Raw genomic sequence first — 7,137 nt, forward strand, 5'->3', positions numbered from 1 at the left:
GGAATAGTGTGATTTTTTTTCACATATTTTAAAAGGTGAGGGGAAATGTATACACTTTAGCTTTTAAATATACAAAGTACCTCTAGCAAGGTACACAAGAAACTGATACATTAGTTGACCCCAAGGAGGGGAATTGTGTAACTGGGAAACAGAAATGGAAAGATTTCAGAAGATACAACATAAAATTCTGTATCTTCTGAAATTTGAAGCAAGTGAAAATATCTTTTTAGTTAAAAAATAGTATGTATGTACCATTTCCTGGAGGCTTACTGTATTAATAGCATATATCTACTGATAAGGTGGATGAATGCTTCTCTCACATTCTACTGTTCTCAACAATTCTGTGAGGTAGGCACTACTATTCCCACTTTATAGATGAGGAAATTTGAGGCTCATCCAAATTCACCTAACTTGATAAAAATACCTTGTAAGGATGGCTCTGAAAACCGCCTATGGTTTATACTCCCTTAGCATCTGCTGAACAAAAGGAAGTGGCTGAAAACTATGGGTCTCATATTTCTGAGATTGCCCCCACCCCCCGCCACATTTCCTTTTTTAAAAGATTTATTTTTTGGTTATGCTGGGTCTTTGTTGCTGCATGTAGGCTTTCACTAGTTGAAGTGAGTGGGCTCTAGAGCACAGACTCAGCAGTTGGTGCAGGGGCTTAGTTGCCCCAAGGCATATGGGATCTTCCTGAGTCAGGGATCCAACCAGTATCCCCTGCATTGGTAGGCAGATTCCTAACCACTGAACCACCAGGGAAGCCCCCCTGCCACACACACACACATTCTCAAGTCTAAAACCTTTAGGTTTTCTTTAGAGATTAAAACCAACTTGACATTTTAATCAATAGATGATATGGAAAGATGAAAGTTTATCTCTCATTTTACTTAATAAACACTCATTTTGTTTTTACAATTTTATGCCAAATGACTGTACCAGATACTTCTGAATCCATCGTAAGGAAAACATAATTCATCTATTTTATACTTGAAAAACAGTGAAAAGTAAAAAGTGATATATCCAACTTGGACTCAAATTACCGGTTGAGCAAGATCCAGCAGATTAAGGACCAGCCAATAGTTACTGTTTAACAAGGCCCAGAGTGTGAGATGAGTCATTCAGAACCAAGGCACTAACTTTCTGCTTCTAAAAATTATTCTTCATCAACAGTAACCTGGCAACTCCACTTGCTCTCTGCCACAAGAGAATGAAAGGCATGCCAGGAATTTGTGAACTGGGCAGAGGGTGATTCCAGGAGCAGAGCTGAGGACATGCAAGATCTGCTTCTTTGGCTCCATTTCCCTGCAACTAGGAAGCTTTCTGAAGTGTGCAGATCATATTTCTGATGTCTTTGTTTTGCCCTAGTCAAAGTGTAAATACTAAAATTGAGAATACAGAGACTCAGAGTACTAAAATTCATCTAAGGATACTTGCTATATTATTACAGTAGTCTTTCCAATTGTTTAAAATGTAGACCTCTTCTGGTAAAGATATATACCTCAAACACTCTTTTGAAAATATGCTTAATGGTTTCAAGATAAAATCTGAGTAAAACAAAGCAAGGATTTTTTTTTTTTTCACTTTGAAAAACAGTATCAACGAGAGCATTTGGAGCTGCTTGACTGCTACAATATCTTCCTATGTGAGAGGCTGAACATAACAGATCCTGTTCAGTGATTTGTCTTCATAGCTAAAAGTGCATATAAAACAGCTGTGCAAATAAATGTAGATGAAATGGGATAAAAATGCCTGATCACTTGTTTTGACATAAACAGGAAAATATTTTACTGTAAAAATTCTCCAAAATAATTTTCTCAGTGTTCTAGTTGGCAACAAACTCAAATTTGAGTTCCACAAAGTCCTCTTAAAATGAATGAAACCTCAGAGGAAATGATTCCCTGCAATATATCAGTGGGGTTTTTAAGCTCTAACAACAGGAGATTATCTACATAGACCATATCTACATATCTTTCTTCAAAAAAGCTTTCCCCAAAATATTTTCCAACAGGATTGTGCATGAGAGTTTCATTAAGAGAAAAAGGAAACATTTTAAACATCTATTTACCTATTTACTGTCACAAATGCCCAGATATATCATTGTGATGATATTGCTTATTTTCTTAGAAATAGCTCTTTTGGTTTTAAATAACTTTGGTTACAAGTAAGAGTAACATCAGACCAGGTTAGAAAACAAAGAATTATTAAAAGGGAAGAGGGGTGTCAAATGGAGTCCAAAGTCCGGATTGGAACCTGAAAAGTCATCTGAACCTGCTGGGGATACATGGTTTCCAGCCTCAGTTCCTGGCTCTATGGATGTGCTTCATTCTTTCCTCTCTGTAGACATACTTCTTTGCTTTTCCACATATGTTGCTAAATATACAAAACTATACACCAGCCTCTTGAGTTGTTTATGCTGTGTTCAAGTCACCAGAAGAAACAGATAGGCATTTACAAATCTCAACTTAAGATTATTAAGAGGTAGAATGTGATTGTCCAGTTTGAGTCAGGTCGTTCAATCAGCAGGCACAATCCAGTAGTAAAGATGTGGTACGTGGATGCTTCCCAAGTTGCTTCAGTTGTGTCCAACTTTTTGACCCCATAGACTGTGGCCCACCAGGCTCCCTGTCCATGAAGTTTTTCAGCCAGGAATTCTAGAGTGTGTCGCCATTTCCTACTCCAGGAGATCTTCCCTACTCAGGGATTGAACTCATGTCTCTTGCATCGCCTGCACTGGCGGGTGGATTTTTACCACTGCACCAACTAACCTCTGTTATCGAAATTGAAGTTTTTTAGTTTGTTGTTTTTACAATCAGTGTTTTAATGACAATTAAATCTTTGTCTACAATCCATGATAATAATCTCAGGTTATATTTTTCTATGTAAAATTGATAGGTTCAAAAGTTTATAAAATGTTTTTGATTTGTATTAGAATATTATTTCCACAGTTTATTGTGATCCACACAAAGGCTTTGGCATAGTCAATAAAGCAGAAATAGATGTTTTTCTGGAACTCTCTTGCTTTTTTCCATGATCCAGCAAATGTTGGCAATTTGATCTCTGGTTCCTCTGCCTTTTCTAAAACCAGCTTGAATATCAGGAAGTTCACGGTTCATGTATTGCTGAAGCCTGGCTTGGAGAATTTTGAGCATTACTCTACTAGCATGTGAGATGAGTGCAATTGTGAGGTAGTTTGAGCATTCTTTGGCATTGACTTTCTTTGGGATTGGAATGAAAAGTGACCTTTCCAGTCCTGTGGCCACTGCTGAGTTTTCCAAATTTGCTGGCATATTGAGTGCAGCACTTTCACAGCATCATCTTTCAGGATTTGAAATAGCTCAACTGGAATTCCATCACCTCCACTAGCTTTGTTCGTAGTGATGCTTTCTAAGGCCCACTTGACTTCACATTCCAGGATGTCTGGCTCTAGATGAGTGATCACACCATCATGATTATCTGGGTCGTGAAGATCTTTATTGTACAGTTCTTCTGTGTATTGTTGCCACCTCTTCTTAATATCTTCTGCTTCTGTTGGGTCCATACCATTTCTGTCTTTTATTGAGCCCATCTTTGCATGAAATGTTCCCTTCAGTTCAGTTCAGTTCAGTCGCTCAGTCATGTCTGACTCTTTGCGACCCCATGAATCACAGCACACCAGGCCTCCCGGTCCATCACCATCTCCCGGAGTTTACTCAGACTCACATCCATCGAGTCCTTGATGCCATCCAGCCATCTCATCCTCGGTCGTCTCCTTCTCCTCCTGCCCTAAATCCCTCCCAGCATCAGAGTCTTTTCCAATGAGTCAAGTCTTCACATGAGGTGGCCAAAGTATTGGAGCTGCTTGGTATCTCTAATTTTCTTGAAGAGATCTCTAGTCTTTCCCATTCTGGACATGAACAACAGACTGGTTCCAAATAGGAAAAGGAGTATGTCAAGGCTGTATATTGTCACCCTGCTTATTTAATTTATATGCAGAGTACATCATGAGACACGCTGGACTGGAAGAAACACAAGCTTGAAACAAGATTGCCGGGAGAAATATCAATAACCCCAGATATGCAGATGACACTACCCTTATGGCAGAAAGTGAAGAGGAACTAAAAAGCCTCTTGATGAAAGTGAAAGAGGAGAGTGAAGAAGTTGGCTTAAAGCTCAACATTCAGAAAACTAAGATCATGGCATCTGGTCCCATCACTTCATGGGAAATAGATGGAGAAACAGTGGAAACAGTGTCAGACTTTATTTTGGGGGGCTCCAAAATCACTGCAGATGGTGACTGCAGCCATGAAATTCAAAGACGCTTACTCCTTGGAAGAAAAGTTACGACCAACCTAGATAGCATATTCAAAAGCAGAGACATTAACGTTGCCGACTAAGGTCCGTCTAGTCAAGGCTATGGTTTTTCCTGTGGTCATGTATGGATGTGAGAGTTGGACTGTAAAGAAAGCTGAGCACTGAAAAATTGATGCGTTTGAACTGTGGTGTTGGAGAAGACTCTTAAGAGTCCCTTGGACTGCAAGGAGATCCAATCAGTCCATTCTGAAGGAGATCAACCCTGGGATTTCTTTGGAAGGAATGATGCTAAAGCTGAAACTCCAGTACTTTGTCCACCTCATGCGAAGAGTTGACTCACTGGAAAAGACTTTGATGCTGGGAGGGATTGGGGACAGGAGGAGAAGGGGACGACAGAGGATGAGATGGCTGGATGGCATTACTGACTTGATGGACGTGAGTCTGAGTGAACTCCGGGAGTTGGTGATGGACAGGGAGGCCTGGGGTGCTGCGATTCATGGGGTCGCAAAGAGTCGGACATGACTGAGCAACTGAACTGAACTGAACTGAGAATATTATTTAATCTTATAAATCCCATTTGAAACATCAATAACTGCAGGTATATCAGATAATCTCAGATATTTCTGCCACTCTAATGGCAGAAAGTGAAGAGTAACTAAAGAACCTCTTGATTGACGGTGAAGAAGGAAAGTGAAAGAGCTGGCTTAAAGCTAAATATTAAAATAAAAAACTTAAAATCATGGCATCCAGGCCCATTACTGCATGGCAAATAGAAGGGGAAAAGGTGGAAGTACTGACAGATTCCAACAGCACAAGAGAAGACTCTACATATGGACATCACCAGATGGTCAGTACAGAGATCAGATTGATTAGATGCTTTGCAGCCAAAGATGGAGAAGTTCTATACAGTCATCAAAAACAAGACAAGGAGCTGACTGTGGCTCAGATTATGAACTCCTTATTGCCAAATTCAGACTTAAATTGAAGAAAGTAGGGAAAACCTAGACCATTCAGGTATGATCTAAATCAAATCCCTTATGATTATACAGTGAAAGTGACAAATAGATTCAGGGGATTAGATTGAGTGCCTGAAGAACTATGGACAGAGGTTCGTGACATTGTACAGGAGACAGGGATGAAGACCATCCCAAGAAAAAGAAATGCTAAAAGGCAAAATGGTTGAGGAGGCCTTACAAATAGCTGTGAAAAGAAGAGAAGCTAAAGGCAAAGGAGAAAAGGTAAGATATACCCATCTGAATGCAGAGTTTCAAAGAAGAGCAAGGAGCGATAAGGAAGCCTTCCTCAATGATCAATGCAAAGAAATAGAGGAAAACAATAGAATGGGAAAGACTAGAGATCTCTTCAAGAAAATTAGAGATACCAAGGGAACATTTCATGCAAAGATGGGCTCGAGAAAGGACAGAAATGGTATGGACCTAACAGTAGCAGAAGATATTAAGAAGAGGAGGCAAGAATACACAGAAGAACCATACAAAAAAGATCTTCATGACCCAGATAATCACGATGGTGAGATCACTCACCTAGAACCAGACATTCTGGAATGTGAAGTCAAGTGGGCCTTAGGAAGCATCACTATGAACAAAGCTAGTGGAGGTGATGGAATTCCAGTTGAGCTATTTCAAATCCTGAAAGATGATGCTGTGAAAGTGCTGCACTCAATATGCCAGCAAATTTGGAAAACTCAGCAGTGGCCACAGGACTGGAAAAGTAAGTTTTCATTCCAATTCCAAAGAAAGGCAATGCCAAAGAATGCTTTAACTACCACACAGTTGCACTCATTTCACAGGCTAGTAAAGTAATGCTCAAAATTCTCTAAGCCAGGCTTCAGTGGTACATGAACCATGAACTTCCAGCGGTTTAAGCCTGTTTTAGAAAAGGCAAAGGAACCAGAGGTCAAATTGCCAACATCTGTTGGATCATCAAAAAAGCAAGAGAGTTCCAGAAAAACATCTGCGTTATCGACTACACCGAAGCCTTTGACTGTGTAGGTCACAACAAACTGTGGGAAATTCTTAAAGACATGGGAATAGCAGATCACCTTACCTGCCTCCTGAAAAATCTGTATGCAGGTCAAGGAGCAACAGTTAGAATTGAAAATGGAACAACAGACTGGTTCCAAATCAGGAAAGGAGTCTGTCAAGGCTGTATATTGTCACACTGCTTATTTAACTTATATGCAAAGTGTATCATGCAAAATGCTGGGTGGGATGAAGCACAGCTGGCATCAAGATTTCCGGGAGAAATATCAGTAACCTCAGATATGCAGATAACACCATCCTTATGGCACAAAATGAAGAATTAAAGAACCTCTTGATGAAAGTGAAAGAGAAGAGTGAAAAAATTGGCTTAAAACTCAACATTCAGAAAACTGTGTCCATGGCATCCAGTCCAATCACTTCATGGCAAACAGATGGAGAAACAATGGAACACTGGCGGACTTTATCTTTTTGGGCTCCCAAATCACTGCAAATGGTGACTGCAGCATAAAATTAAAAGATGCTTGCTCCTTGGAAGAAAAGCTATGCTTCCCTGGTGGCTCAGACGGTAAAGCATCTGCCTGCAGTGCAGAAGACCCGGTTTCGATCCCTGGGTTGGGAAGATCACCTGGAGAAGGAATTGGCAACCCACTCCAGTACTCTTGCCTGGAAAATTCCATGGACTGAGAGGCTCCTCAGAGCCTGGTAGGCTATAGTCCATGGGGTTGCAAAGAGTCGGACATGACTGAGTGACTTCACTAAGACCAACCTAGACAGCATATTAAAAAGCAGAGACCTAACTTTGTGAACAAAGTTTTGGATAGTCAAAGCTGTGGTTTTTCCAGTA

Source organism: Budorcas taxicolor, chromosome 8 (assembly GCF_023091745.1).
Source record: "Budorcas taxicolor isolate Tak-1 chromosome 8, Takin1.1, whole genome shotgun sequence".
Taxonomy (NCBI): Eukaryota; Metazoa; Chordata; class Mammalia; order Artiodactyla; family Bovidae; genus Budorcas; species Budorcas taxicolor.